Genomic DNA, 15,805 nt, shown 5'->3' with positions numbered 1-15,805 from the left:
ATTCTAAAAAAAAACTACAGGAGAATTGTGTCAAACATCCTCACACTGTCTTTCCACCCTTGTCATCCTTATCTAATCTGGTCCCAGTGCTTTATCAACTCTTAACTTCAGACAGTCCATCCAAAATCATTTCCTGGTCAAATGTAAACCCTTCAAGCATCTGAAGCCCCCCACCCCCACCCCCACCCCGTTCCACCATGACCTACAGTCCTTGATAAAGACAGATGCAAAACATTCATTTAATACCTCAGCCAGGCTTCCCCGCCCCCATGTTTAAATCCTGATATTAATTTCTAATTGGCCTGGCTACTCCTTTTACCATGTCCATTCCTTTTATCTTAAATGCCAGCCCCTTTTAATGCACTGTCTTTGCTTTTTCCTCTTGCTTGATTAGATTACTTACAGTGTGGAAACAGGCCCTTCAGCCCAACAAGTCCACACCGACCCGCCGAAGCGCAACCCACCCAGACCCATTCCCCTACATTTACCCCTTCACCTAACGCTACAGGCAATTTAGCATGGCCAACTCACCTTACCTGCACATCTTTGGAGTGTGGGAGGAAACCGGAGCACCTGGAGGAAACCCACGCAGACACGGGGAGAACGTGCAAACTCCACACAGTCAGTTGCCTGAGGCGGGAATTGAACCCAGGTCTCTGGCGCTGTGAGGCAGCAGTGCTAACCACCGTGCTGCCCACGTTTCTTTTTCCTTTCAGTTTCCCCCTGAACCTTTTCTATCCACAAGTCTGAAGGTTATGTGGTTTCGAAACCCATTCCATTGAACCTAAAACTCAGCCACAGCACCTTCATTGGTCAGAGCGTTGAGTACAGGAGTTGGAACGTCATGATACAGCTGAACAAGACGTTGTGTGGCCACATTTGGTCGCCCTGCTATAGGGAGGACGTTATTAAACTGGAAAGGGTGCAGAGAATCCCCACTGTGTGGAAACAGGCCCTTCAGCCCAACAAGTCAGCACAGACTGACCCTCTGATGAGCAACCCACCCATTCCCCTACCCTATATTTACCCCTGAGCAATGCACCCAACCTACACATCCCTGAACACAATGGGCAATTTAGCATGGCCAATCCGCCCTAACCTGCACATTTGGGTTGTGGGAGGAAACCAGTGCAAACCCCTCACAGATACAGGCAGAATGTGCAAACTCCATACATACAGTTGGAATCGAACCTGGGTCCCTGGTGCTGTGAGGCAGCAGTGCTCACCACTGAGCCACTGTGCTGCCAAGGATGTTTGCGGTTAAAAGGGGAGGCTGAATAGGCACGGACTTTATAACCTGGAGCATCAGAGGCTGAGAGGTGACCTTATAGAGGTTTATAAAATAATGAGGGGAGTGGATAGGGTGAATCGCCAGTGTCTCCTTCCTGGAGGAGGGGGGGGGGGAGCCCGAAACTAGAGGGCATAGGTTTAAGGTGAGAGGGGAAAGACTCAAAAGGGTCCTGAGAGGCAACTTTTTCACGCTGAATGAGCTGCCAGAGGGAGTGGTAAAAACGAGTACAGTTAAAACATTTCAAAGACGTTTGGACAGGTACATGGATTGGAAAGGTTTAGAGGGATATGGGCCAAACACAGACAAATTGAATTAGTTTCGTTTAGGAAACCTGGTCGGCATGGACGGGTTGGGCCGAAGGGTCTGTTTCCGTGCTGTATAACTCCACGACTCGAAAGACAATGAGTTCGATCAGGGTTTGCTTCTCCAAGGCCCTGCCTGCTTTCTTGTGTAAAGATAAAAGATCCCACAGTATGATCCGAAGCAGAGGAGAGTTTCTTCCTAATGTCTGGCTAATACTTATCCTTTAACTGTAAGACCATAAGTCATAGGAACAGAAGTAGCCCATTCAGCCCATCAAGTCTGCTCTGCCATTCTGTGCTGATTTGATAATCCTCAACTCCACTTTCCTGCCTTTCCCCCATAGCCCTCGATTCCCTTCCTGATTAAAACTCTGTCTGTCTGAGTCGTGAATATACTGAATGACCCAGCCTCAACTGCTCCCTGCAGTAAAGAATTCCACAGGTTCACTCCCCTCAGATAAGAAATTCCCCCTCATCTCCATCTTAGATGGGCGACCTCATGTGTTGAGATTCTGTCCTCTGGTCCACAGGGGAAAACAAGACCTCTCCATGTCTATCCTGTCAAGTTGCCTAAGAATCTTATTTGTTTCAGCCAGTTTACCCCTCAATCCAAATATTCCAGACCCAATTTGTTTAACCTTCTCCCGTCTCTCTGGGCTGTATCCCCAACTATCATTTACTCCTTCTCCCCTCCCCCCACCCTATCTTCTGCATATAAGCCAACACTGTCCGAGCTACAAAACCAGAAATTGCTGTTTTGAGGAAGGGTCACTGGACCCTAAATGTTATCCCTCTCTTCATACATTCTGGTCTCCTTCCTATCGGAAGGATGTTGTAAACTTGAAAAGGTCCAGAAAAGATTTACAAGGATGTTGCCAGAGTTGGAGGGTTTGAGCTATAGGGAGAGGTTGAATAGGCTTGGACTGTTTTCCCTGGAGCGTCGGAGGCTGAGGGGTGACCTTATAGAGGTTTATAAAATCATGAGGGGCATAGATAGGATAAATAGACAAAGTCTCTTCCCTGGGCTGGGAGAGTTGAGAACTAGAGGGCATAGGTTTAAGGTGAGAGGGGAAAGAGTTAAAAGGAACCTGAGGGGCAATTCTTTCATGCAAAGGCTGGTACAGAGGAAGTGATAGAAGCTGGTACAATTGCAACATTTATAAAGCATTTGGATGGTTATATGAATAGGAAGGGTTTGGAGGGATATGGGCCGGGTGCTGGCAGGTGGGACTAGATTAGGTTAGGATATCTGGTCAGCATGGACGGGTTGGACCGAAGGGTCTGTTTCCATGGTGTACATCTCTTCGACTCGATGCGATGCTGCCAGACCTGCTGAGCTTTTCCAGCCATTTCTGTTTTTGTTTTTGATTTAGAGCATCCCCCTTTCTCTTCAGTTTCTCTTCTCAACCGACCCCCCCCCCAACATCAGGAAAGGAGATGGCGTGGTCATTGTCGCATTGCTCTTTATGGGATCTTGCTGTGCACAAATCATCTCCGCACCTTTCTTAAAAGACAACGGTGACTGTCCCTCCCTTGCCTTCCTTTTTGCCGACCCCCAACCCGGGGTCACAGGGATATCATTTCAAGGTGCATTACTCCTCAGTGACATTCCTGACAAATGTCTGTGTGACCTGAATCTATCGAGCATTGAGACTGGGAGCCTGTTCCAAATCCCTTGAATTTCATCCCGGACAGATCAGCCTGTGTGAGATACAGGCGCAAATGGGGACCCTTGGCTCAGGACCATGTAGCAGATGGCTGGAGCTAGGGGGCAGGATGTGACCACAGTCTGGTTCAGCTCAGCGTCACTGACAACTTGTTTTCCTTTTGTCTGCTTCACCCTGGAACAGGTTCAAAGGGAAGCGGGATTATTTCCAGCCCCAGCTGTCTAGAAAATCTCATCTGAGCCAAAAACGCAATCATTCTGAGGTAGCTGATTGCACATCCCCTTAAAACTGCCCCCGGTCAGGATGCAATTAAAAAGAAAAGCATCCCCAGTTTTTAATGGGAGCAGTTAGCAGCCACAACTTTACAAATTGAGGGAAGGTTTCAGCAGTTGAATAGAGGGGACAGTCTAGGTATATCTGCCTGTCACACTCTCCAATATCTGGATCAATGGTGCTGGAAGAGCACAGCAATTCAGGCAGCATCGAGCAGCTTCAGCAAAATCAATGTTTCGGGCAAAAGCCCTTCATCAGGAATAATACAGCAAAGAACAATACAGCCCTTTGGCCCTCCAATCCTGTGCCAACATATTCTGCCCGTCCATCCTAAAACTGTCTTCACTTACAGGATCCCTATCCACCCAATCCTTTCCTATCCATGTATAGTCCAGGTGTTTCTTCAATCCTGCTATTGTGTCAGCTTCCACCCCCTCCTCTGGCAGTGCGTTCCAAGTATTCACCATCCTTTGTGTGAAAACCCTGCCTCACACAACTCCCCCCCCCCCCCCCAACCCCATACCTTGAACCTGTGTCCCCGAGTAATTGACCCCTCCACCCTGGGGAGAAAGCCTCATATTTTTTTCCATGCTGTCCATGCCATTCACAATCTTATAAACTTCTGTCAGGTTGCACCCTGCTAAAACTCCAATGAAAACAAACACGGTCTATCCAACCTTCCTTCTTAGCTATATTTATTTAGTAGCGTTTACAGCACAGGCCATTTGGCCCGTCAGTTCCTGCAGTAGATGAGCCTCCTCTGACCAGCACTCCTCCTCCTCCCATTCTTCTATTCCTTCTCTGTCACGTTTATCCACTTTCCCACACCCCACTCCCTTCAATATTCACCTCCGCCTCTCCCTCACTCCTACTTGCTGCCAAAAGGTGTTTCTCCTGAATTCCCAATTGGATTTGTTGGTGAACTTTAGTTTTGCTCTGCAGGAAGTATTGACCATTAACAACAAGGCTTGTTCCCGATGTACCTGTTCAACTGAACTCTGTACTGCTGCAGCCAAACTGATTGTCCTTGTCCATGCAGCTACTTACAATTCATTCTCGCTCGCTGAGTCAGCATTTATTGCCCATTCCCTAATTACCCAGATGGCTGTTAAATGTCAACCCCATTGCTGTGGGTCTGGAGTCACGTATAGACCAGACCAGGTGACAGTGGCAATTTCCTTCCCTAAAGGGCACTAGTGAACCAGATATGGGGGAGTTTAAACTAATGTGGGTTTTGACAGAGCCGTGAGGCAGCAGTGCTAAATCTTCCAGGATCTTCCAACTCAGTGCAGCTTTAACCTTGACTTTGAGATCGTGAACACTTTAACCCTCAGTCGGTTGGTACACTGCTTTCTAGGTTTCAACGATCTCCCTGTCGTTCTCGATGAATTTCTGGAGGATGTGGGGGCTAGTGAGGAGCCATTTAGAGGAGGTGCTATTTCAGATCTAGCATTATGCAACGAAAGAGGGTGAACCAGAAGCAATGCATTTAAAATGATCAGGCAAAGAGTTGAGGAGAAATGAGATTGTTAATTGAAAACAACAAATGCTGAAGGTCACAGTTTAGTCCTCGGAACATTAGCTTGCTCCCTCTCCATGGATGCTGCCTGGCCTGCTGTGATCTCCAGCATTTGTTGTTTTCAGTACAGACTCCGGCATCTGCAATAATTTGCTCTAAAATTGTTAATTCACCCTCTTTCGTTGCATAATACTAGATCTGAAATAGCACCTCCTCTAAATAGCTCCTCACTATCCCCCACATCCTCCAGAAATTCATCGAGAATGACAGGGAGATTGTTCAAACCTAGAAAGCAGTGTACCAACCGACTGAGGGTTAAAGTGTTCACAATCTCAAAGTCAAGGTTAAAGCTGCACTGAGTTGGAAGATCCTGGAAGATTTGGACAACCTACAGTACCTCAGTGGTTAGCACCGCTGCCTCATAGCACCAGGGTCCCAGGTTCAATTCCACCTTCAGGCAACTGTCTGTGTGGAATTTGCACATTCTCCCCGTGTCTGCGTGGGTTTCCTCCGGGTGCTCCGGTTTCCTCCCACAGTCCAAAGATGTGCAGGTTAGAGTGGATTAGCCGTGCTAATTTGCACATAGTGCCCAGGGACGTGCAGGTTAGTGTGGATTGGCCATGCTAAATACTCCATAGTGTCCAGGGACACGCAAGCTGTGTATGGTTAGATAGGGGATGGGGATGGGTCTGGGTGGGATGCTCTTGGGAGGGTTGTGGTGACTTGTTGGGCTGAGTGGCCTGTTTCCACACAGTGGGGATTCTGTTCTATAAATGCAGGGGACGTTCCACCAGGAAAAACCTCTGCAAGATAGTGTGAATGAAGTGGTTAGATAAGGTGCCTAGCAGATGCCACATTGTAGACTCACTAATTACACAAACCCAGCTCCAGCGGGTGGGATCTTTTGACCAGATTCCGCTCCCCATCCCTCCCAGAATGATTACTCAATGCAGACCGGTGACAAGAGACTGCAGGGGGTGGGGGGGTGTGGGGGTCAGTGGGAATACTTTGGGCCTCTTGTCGAGGCATCACGTTGACATGGACATTCCCGTCTCCTGAGTAACACGGAGCAGGTTGGTTCAGGAAGACAGCGGGAGACTCCATTGGGAACCATGTCCGAGAGGAAGTGAAAGTGACCAACCCCTGGACAGCGCACCTACCCCAAGCCAGCAAGGGTGTCCCACCCTCAGCAGCATCCATGCAGGCGTGTGTCAGAACCCATCGGAATATCACCCTCTATCCCGGGCCTGAGAGGAGGTCAGTGGCACCCAATTCCAACTTTGAGAAAGCAATCCGACAGGAGTTTGTAGGGGATTGGTTTGTGCAGGAGGCTGGGGTAGAAAGCGGGGCAAAATTAGACAATTCCTTTCAAGAGCCAGGACAGATGCGATGGGCCGATTGGCTTCCAGGCAGGAGAATTGGGTCGTGAAGCATATCAGCCAAGAGCGAATGGTGGAGCAGACTCAATGGGCCGAATGGCCTAATAATCATAGAGTCCTTACAGCGTGGAAGTAGGCCATTTGGCCCATCAAGTCCACGCCCACCCTGGGAGGAGTATCCCAACCCCCATCCCATAACCCTGCATTTCCCACGGCTAACCCAACTAACCTGCACATCCCTGGACAATTTCCCATGGCCAACTCGCCCAACCCACACATCCCTGGACAATATGGGTAATTTCCCATGGATAACCCACCCTAACCCACACATCCCTGGACAATATGGGTAATTTCCCATGGATAACCCACCCTAACCCACACATCCCTGGACAATATGGGTAATTTCCCATGGATAACCCACCCTAACCCACACATCCCTGGACAATATGGGTAATTTCCCAAGGCCAGCCCACCCTAACCCACACATCCCTGGACACTATGGGTAATTTCCCATTGGCCAACCCACACATCCCTGGACACTGTGGGTAATTTCCAAAGGCCAACCCACCCTAACCCACACATCCCTGGACACTATGGATAATTTCCCATAGCCAACCCACCCTAACCCACACATCCCTGGACAATATGGGTAATTTCCCATTGGCCAATCCACCCTAACTTGCACATCCCTGGACAATATGGGCAATTTCCCATGGCAAACCCACCCTAACCCATACATCCCTGGACACTATGGGTAATTTCCCATTGGCCAATCCACCTTAACTTGCACATCCCTGGACAATATGGGTAATTTCCCATGGCCAACTCACCCTAACCCACACATCCCTGGACAATATGGGTAATTTCCCATTGGCCAACCCACACCAACCCACACATCCCTGGAGACTATGGGACAATTTCCCATGGCCAACCCACCCTAACCCACATATTCCTGGACAATATGGGTAATTTCCCATGGCTAATCCACCCGAACCCACACATCCCTGGACACTATGGGTAATTTCCCACGGCCAATCCATCCGAACCTGCACATCTTTGGACTGTGGGAGGAAACCGGAGCACTCGGAGAACACCCGCACAGACACAGGGAGAATGTGCAAACTCCACACAGACAGCCACCCGAGGGTGGAGTCGAACCCGGGTCCCTGGCGCTGTGAGGCAGCAGTGCCACCCTGTCAGGTACTGAAAGAAGGTTGATAACATGACTGAAGGAGTTGGATTCGGAGATGCCGGTGTTGGGCTGGGGTGTACAAAGTTAAAAATCACACAACACCAGGTTATAGTCCAACAGGTTTAATTGGAAGGACTAGCTTTCGGACAACTACCTGATGAAGGAGCAGCGCTCTGAAAGCTCATGCCTCCAATTAAACCTGTTGGACTATAACCTGGTGTTGCATGATTTTTAACTTTGAATGAATGAGAGTTGTGTTGGCAGGGTGGAGGGCAGCCAATTTCTTCTTGAATAGAGACAAAACATAACTGAGGTACAGGAATTCAAAGTAGACAGGCAAGAGGCTGAGAGAACACAGCAAGGCAGGCAGCATCAGGAGGGGGAGGGACACAGCAAGGCAGGCAGCATCAGGAGGGAGAGGGACACAGCAAGGCAGGCAGTATCAGGAGGGAGAGGAACACAGCAAGGCAGGCAGCATCAGGAGGGAGAGGAACACAGCAAGGCAGGCAGCATCAGGAGGGAGAGGGACACAGCAAGGCAGGCAGCATCAGGAGGGAGAGGGACACAGCAAGACAGGCAGTATCAGGAGGGGAGGGACACAGCAAGGCAGGCAGCATCAGGAGGGGGAGGGACACAGCAAGACAGGCAGTATCAGGAGGGGGAGGGACACAGCAAGGCAGGCAGCATCAGGAGGGAGTGGGACACAGCAAGGCAGGCAGCATCAGGAGGGGGAGGGACACAGCAAGGCAGGCAGCATCAGGAGGGAGTGGGACACAGCAAGACAGGCAGTATCAGGAGGGAGAGGGACACAGCAAGGCAGGCAGCATCAGGAGGGAGTGGGACACAGCAAGGCAGGCAGCATCAGGAGGGGGAGGGACACAGCAAGGCAGGCAGCATCAGGAGGGAGGGGGACACAGCAAGGCAGGCAGTATCAGGAGGGGGAGGGACACAGCAAGGCAGGCAGCATCAGGAGGGAGAGGAACACAGCAAGGCAGGCAGTATCAGGAGGGAGAGGGACACAGCAAGGCAGGCAGCATCAGGAGGGAGTGCAACACAGCAAGGCAGGCAGTATCAGGAGGGAGAGGGACACAGCAAGGCAGGCAGTATCAGGAGGGGGAGGGACACAGCAAGGCAGGCAGTATCAGGAGGGGGAGGGACACAGCAAGGCAGGCAGCATCAGGAGGGAGAGGAACACAGCAAGGCAGGCAGTATCAGGAGGGAGAGGGACACAGCAAGGCAGGCAGTATCAGGAGGGAGAGGGACACAGCAAGGCAGGCAGCATCAGGAGGGAGTGCAACACAGCAAGGCAGGCAGCATCAGGAGGGATAGGGACACAGCAAGGCAGGCAGCATCAGGACGCTGGGGGAACACAGCAAGGCAGGCAGTATCAGGAAGGGGAGGAACACAGCAAGGCAGGCAGCAACAGGAGGGAGAGGGACACAGCAAGGCAGGCAGTATCAGGAGGGAGAGGGACACAGCAAGGCAGGCAGCGACAGGAGGGAGAGGGACACAGCAAGGCAGGCAGTATCAGGAGGGAGAGGAACACAGCAAGGCAGGCAGTATCAGGACGCTGGGGGAACACAGCAAGGCAGGCAGCATCAGGAGGGAGAGGGACACAGCAAGGCAGGCAGCATCAGGAGGGAGAGGGACACAGCAAGGCAGGCAGCATCAGGAGGGAGAGGGACACAGCAAGGCAGGCAGTATCAGGAGGGAGAGGAACACAGCAACGCAGACAGCATCAGGAGGGAGAGGAACACAGCAAGGCAGGCAGCATCAGGAGGGAGAGGGACACAGCAAGGCAGGCAGCATCAGGAGGGAGAGGGACACAGCAAGGCAGGCAGTATCAGGACGCTGGGGGAACACAGCAAGGCAGGCAGCATCAGGAGGGGGAGGGACACAGCAAGGCAGGCAGCACCAGGAGGGAGAGGGACACAGCAAGGCAGGCAGCATCAGGAGGGAGAGGAACACAGCAAGGCAGGCAGCATCAGGAGGGAGAGGGACACAGCAAGGCAGGCAGTATCAGGAGGGAGAGGAACACAGCAAGGCAGGCAATATCAAGAGGCTGGGGGAACACAGCAAGGCAGGCAGCATCAGGAGGGAGAGGGACACAGCAAGGCAGGCAGCATCAGGAGGGAGAGGAACACAGCAAGGCAGGCAATATCAAGAGGCTGGGGGAACACAGCAAGGCAGGCAGCATCAGGAGGGAGAGGGACACAGCAAGGCAGACAGCAGCAGGAGGGAGAGGGACACAGCAAGGCAGGCAGCATCAGGAGGGAGAGGAACACAGCAAGGCAGGCAGCATCAGGAGGGAGGGGGACACAGCAAGGCAGGCAGTATCAGGAGGCTGGGGGAACACAGCAAGTCAGGCAGCATCAGGAGGGAGAGGGACACAGCAAGGCAGGCAGCATCAGGAGGGAGGGGGACACAGCAAGGCAGGCAGCATCAGGAGGGAGGGGGACACAGCAAGGCAGGCAGTATCAGGAGGCTGGGGGAACACAGCAAGTCAGGCAGCATCAGGAGGGAGAGGGACACAGCAAGGCAGGCAGCATCAAGAGGCTGGGGGAACACAGCAAGTCAGGCAGCATCAGGAGGGAGGGGGACACAGCAAGGCAGGCAGCATCAGGAGGGAGGGGGACACAGCAAGGCAGGCAGTATCAGGAGGCTGGGGGAACACAGCAAGGCAGGCAGCATCAGGAGGGAGAGGGACACAGCAAGGCAGGCAGTATCAGGAGGGAGAGGGACACAGCAAGGCAGACAGCAGCAGGAAGGAGAGGGACACAGCAAGGCAGGCAGTATCAGGAGGCTGGGGGAACACAGCGAGGCAGGCAGCATCAGGAGGGAGAGGGATACAGCAAGGCAGACAGTATCAGTAGGGAGAGGAACACAGCAAGGCAGGCAGCATCAGGAGGGAGAGGAACACAGCAAGGCAGGCAGTATCAGGAGGGAGAGGGACACAGCAAGGCAGGCAGCATCAGGAGAGAGAGGGACACAGCAAGGCAGGCAGCATCAGGAGGGAGAGGGATACAGCAAGGCAGACAGTATCAGTAGGGAGAGGAACACAGCAAGGCAGGCAGCATCAGGAGGGAGAGGAACACAGCAAGGCAGGCAGTATCAGGAGGGAGAGGGACACAGCAAGGCAGGCAGCATCAGGAGAGAGAGGGACACAGCAAGGCAGGCAGCATCAGGAGGGAGAGGGATACAGCAAGGCAGACAGTATCAGTAGGGAGGGGGAACACAGCAAGTCAGGCAGCGTCAGGAGGGAGAGGGACACAGCAGGGCAGGCAGCATCAGGAGGGAGAGGGACACAGCAGGGCAGGCAGCGTCAGGAGGGAGAGGGATACAGCAAGGCAGGCAGTATCAGGAGGGAGGGGGAACACAGCAAGGCAGGCAGCATCAGGAGGGAGAGGGACACAGCAGGGCAGGCAGCATCAGGAGGGAGAGGGACACAGCAGGGCAGGCAGCGTCAGGAGGGAGAGGGACACAGCAGGGCAGGCAGCATCAGGAGGGAGAGGGACACAGCAGGGCAGGCAGCGTCAGGAGGGAGAGGGACACAGCAGGCAGGCAGCATCAGGAGGGAGAGGGACACAGCAAGGCAGGCAGCATCAGGAGGGAGAGGGACACAGCAAGGCAGGCAGCATCAGGAGGGAGAGGGACACAGCAAGGCAGGCAGCATCAGGAAGGATAGGGACACAGCAAGGCAGGCAGCATCAGGAGGGAGAGGGACACAGCAAGGCAGGCAGCATCAGGAGGGGGAGGGACACAGCAAGGCAGGCAGCATCAGGAAGGAGAGGACACAGCAAGGCAGGCAGCATCAGGAGGGAGAGGGGCACAGCAAGGCAGGCAGTATCAGGAGGGGAGGGACACAGCAAGGCAGGCAGTATCAGGAGGGAGAGGGAACACAGCAACGCAGACAGCAGCAGGAGGGAGAGGAACACAGCAACGCAGACAGCAGCAGGAGGGAGAGGGACACAGCAAGGCAGGCAGCATCAGGAGGGAGAGGGACACAACAAGGCAGGCAGCATCAGGAGGGAGAGGGATACAGCAAGGCAGGCAGCATCAGGAGGGGGAGGGACACAGCAAGGCAGGCAGCATCAGGAGGGAGAGGGACACAGCAAGGCAGGCAGCATCAGGAGGGGGAGGGACACAGCAAGGCAGGCAGCATCAGGAGGGGGAGGACACAGCAAGGCAGGCAGCATCAGAGGGAGGGGGACACAGCAGGGCAGGCAGCATCAGGAGGGAGGGGGACACAGCAAGGCAGGCAGCATCAGGAGGGAGAGGGATACAGCAAGGCAGGCAGCATCAGGAGGGAGGGGGACACAGCAAGGCAGGCAGCATCAGGAGGGAGAGGGATACAGCAAGGCAGGCAGCATCAGGAGGGAGAGGGACACAGCAAGGCAGGCAGCATCAGGAGGGGGAGGGACACAGCAAGGCAGGCAGCATCAGGAGGGAGGGGGACACAGCAAGGCAGGCAGCATCAGGAGGGAGAGGGATACAGCAAGGCAGGCAGTATCAGGAGGGAGAGGGACACAGCAAGGCAGGCAGCATCAGGAGGGAGGGGACACAGCAAGGCAGGCAGTATCAGGAGGGAGAGGGACACAGCAAGGCAGGCAGTATCAGGAGGGGGAGGGACACAGCAAGGCAGGCAGTATCAGGAGGGAGAGGGACACAGCAAGGCAGGCAGCATCAGGAGGGAGAGGGACACAGCAAGGCAGCAGCATCAGGAGGGAGAGGGACACAGCAAGGCAGGCAGTATCAGGAGGGAGAGGGACACAGCAAGGCAGGCAGTATCAGGAGGGAGACTGACTCCGCCTCAGGTGACTGACTGTGCGGAGTTTGCACATTCTCCCCGTGTCTGTTTGTTTTTCTCCGGGTGCTCCGGTTTCCTCCCACAGTCCAAAGATGTGCAGGTCAGGGTGAATTGGCCATGTTAAATTGCCCGTAGTGTTAGGTAAGGGGTTAATGTAGGGTATGGGTGGGTTGCGCTTCGGCGGGGCGGTGTGGATTTGTTGGGCCGAAGGGCCTGTTTCCGCACTGTAAGTAATCTAATCGAAGGTGCTTGAAGGCCTGAAGAAGATTTATACCTGAAACATCAACTTCCCCACCTCCTGATGTGTTCCCCCAGCCTCCTGTCTGGCTACATTCTTACTGAATGACAGCAAAGACTATAAGGGGCCGAATGGCCTCTTCCTTGCGATTGTAACGTATGATTGACGTTGGAGGTGACCAATGGAGGGCTGGTACGGTATTTACATTTTAATGAGAGAGTAGAACCAATGGAGAAGGAGGCGGAGGCGGGAGGTGGATTAAGGATTGGAGACTGGCGCCTGTGCTGCATTGTAACTTGTGCGTGCTCTGGGAGCGAGTGTGGCGGAGTGGGGAAGGATATACCAGAGACAGAGATACAGCAAGGGGAAACATTACAGCCTCAGCACGGGAAAGGAAAAGATCTGGATCCTGGCTGGGGAGGGGCAGGATATAACACCCCCTCCCACTCACCCACCTCGCACACAAGACAGCCAGCACCGACCCTTGTGGATGTTTCCAGGAGGGGCTGGAGAAGGGACCAAGAGCCTCCTGAACGCACCAGTAAGTCTGAGCTATACATCTGTACGGGAAGAGGTGGCGGGGAATAGAGGGAGAAGGGGGAGAGAGAGAGGGAGGGGGAGAGATCGGGGAAGGGGAGAGAGGGAGGGGGAGAGATCGGGGAAGGGGGAGAGAGGGAGGGGGAGAGATCGGGGAAGGAGAGAGAGGGAGGGGGAGAGATCGGGGAAGGAGAGAGAGGGAGGGGGGAGAGATCGGGGAAGGAGAGAGAGGGAGGGGGAGAGATCGGGGAAGGAGAGAGAGGGAGGGGGAGAGATCGGGGAAGGGGATAGAGGGAGGGGGAGAGAGACGGAGAGAGAAAGGGGAGGGGGAGAGAGACGGAGAGAGAAAGGGGAGGGGGAGAGGGAGAACCCGCGCTGCGCTTTCATTGTGAAATTGACAAAAAGGGCTGTTAGACCGCGGCTGGAACTGACGCGCTGCACAGCCGCCGCCAGCCTGTCTGTCTCTGACTCTGTATCTATCTGTTTCTATCCATCTGTGTGCATGCGTGTGTCCATCTGTCTCTCTGTATGTGTGTATGTCTATTTATCTCTGTGTCTGTGTGCTGTGTCTATCTGTGTGTGTGTCTATCTGTGTCTCTGTATCTATCGGTGTGTATGTCTGTTTCTCTGTATCTGTGTGTGTGCGTGTGGCTGTCTCTATCTGTGTCTCTCTGTATCTGTGTGTATGTCTATTTATCTCTGTGTCTGTGTGTGTAGTTGTATCTATCTGTGTGTGTCTATTTCTCTCTGTGTGTGTGCGCATGTGGCTGTGTCTATCTGTATGTATACGTCTCTCTCTCTGTATCTGTGTATGTGTGTGTGTCCGTCTCTGTGTATCTGTCTGTGTGTGACTGTGTCTACGTGTCTCTGTATCTATCTCTGAGTGTCTGTCTGTGCATGTCTGTGTCGATCTGTCTGTTTCTCTGTGTGTGTCTATCTGTGTCTTTTGCCTGGATTTCTATCTAAAATCCACCCCCCCTCCCCCAGATACACACACCTCACCACAACACAGGCAGTTGGTCTCGCTGTGTGTGTGTGATGCAGCGATTTTATTTTGGTTGTTGTGGTGTGGGGGGGGGGGAGGGGGGGGGAGAGAGGCTGAAGGGTTTGGGGTGGTATACACTCGGCAGTCTGTGTGTGAAAATTAGAGATTCAAAACTCTCTCTTGTTTGACCCCTCCCGTTCTAGATGTCACCCTCCCCCACAAAAGCCCCACTCAGGGGGAAATTGATTTGTTTCTGTAATGGATCGATCGGGAGAAGGCTGCTCATTTATGAAGGAGTGATATAAGTTGTCTGTAGCTCTCTCCCCCCCCCCCCCCCCCCCTCTCCATTTACAAATATTGAAAAGCCAACTTCAGTAACCAATACTGAATTGTACATCGTATTTCGGGAAATTGAATTTGCAGATTGTAGGAACTGGCCAAGCAGAAAGGTATTTCCTTTCACATCTAAGAATTTGATACGTATTTTTTTAAAAGAAGCGAGTTAGTAACAACTTGGAGACTTCATTTTCTAAAATGTATGAATGCAATTAGACTGGGAAGATATTTTAGTCTCCACCCCTCAAGCTGTTTAATATTCCCACTGGAAATTGACAGGGAGTGGCTGGCCAGAGGTATTCTCTCTCTCTCTCTCTCTCTCTGTGTATGTGAGAGGGATTGCTAGTGTTTACTGAGCCTGGAACTTTCAGTCTTCAATTCAAACACAAATCTCCCAGTCTACTGGGGAAACATGCCTCAGGTCTCTCACCACCTGCTGCATCCTGCACTGAGATTTCACATTTCTCTCTCGGGCAATCGCCCACTCTCTCTGGTATGTGCCGTCTGTCTCTCTCTCTCTCTCTCTCTCTCTCTCTTTCTTTCTCTCTCTCTCTCTCTCTTTCTTTCTCTCTCTCTCTTTCTCTCTCTGTATTAGTGTTCTCTCTCCTGTGCCCTCTTCACCTTCTCTCTCCCCTAGGTGTTTTCTCTCTCTATTTCTGTCTCTCTCTCCGTGCTCTCCCACCACCTCGAGCTCTCTCGCTCTCTCTTCCCTCTCCTCTCCTTTCTCTCTCTTCTCCTTCTCCTTTCTCTTCCTTTTCTCTCGCTCTCTCCTATCTCTCTCTGCTTTCTCTCTCGCTCTCTTCTCTCTCTCTCTTCTCCCTCTCGCTCTTTCTTCTCTCCTCTCTCTCTCTCGCTCTCTCTTCTCCCACCCCCCCTCTCTCTTCTCCCCACCCCCCCTCTCTCTTCTCCCCACCCCCCCTCTCTCTTCTCCCCACCCCCCCTCTCTCTTCTCCCCACCCCCCCTCTCCTCTCCCCCTCTGTCCTTTCTCTCCCACCATCCCTCCATCCAGCCTCGCTACTTACCTGTAGGTCAGGTACTAAATCAGGACGTGCTGAATCCTGGAGAGAGAGAGAGAGCGCAATGGCACAGAGTGGGTGGGGGGGTCTGGCCCGAGAGGGAGGATGCAGTTGATGTCCTTTCATTGGGGATAGACACGGCGGGACTGTTCCCACTGAGTTGGGGAGTAGCAGGTCCGGATTTAATGGGCCGACCGGCCGGAGGGAGATGAGCGAGTTGTTGTGATATTGAATATTCCGCCCGAGGGCGGGAGCACATGCC

The 15,805-nt window shown here is 53.1% G+C and overlaps 1 protein-coding gene across 2 annotated transcripts in view; it reads left to right on the top strand.

The window, feature by feature from the left end:
* The window catches only part of numbl (NUMB like endocytic adaptor protein), a 130,345-nt gene that overhangs the window by 58,061 nt on the left and 56,479 nt on the right, over positions 1-15,805 (top strand). The window contains exon 1 of one of the 2 annotated variants that reach the window (XM_087983867.1): positions 12,988-13,209. The exons of the other annotated variant lie outside the window; for it this stretch is intronic. The gene's annotated coding sequence lies outside the window, so the exon portion shown is untranslated. Of the gene's footprint in view, positions 1-12,987; positions 13,210-15,805 lie in introns of those variants that run through there. 2 annotated transcript variants of the gene reach the window in all.

This window comes from Chiloscyllium plagiosum, unplaced genomic scaffold, assembly GCF_037043375.1.
Source record: "Chiloscyllium plagiosum isolate Xiang-an unplaced genomic scaffold, Cpla_swu_hap1 HiC_scaffold_47, whole genome shotgun sequence".
Taxonomy (NCBI): Eukaryota; Metazoa; Chordata; class Chondrichthyes; order Orectolobiformes; family Hemiscylliidae; genus Chiloscyllium; species Chiloscyllium plagiosum.
The sequence above is the reverse complement of the archived record's forward strand: the minus strand, read 5'-3'. Positions and strand labels throughout refer to the sequence as shown.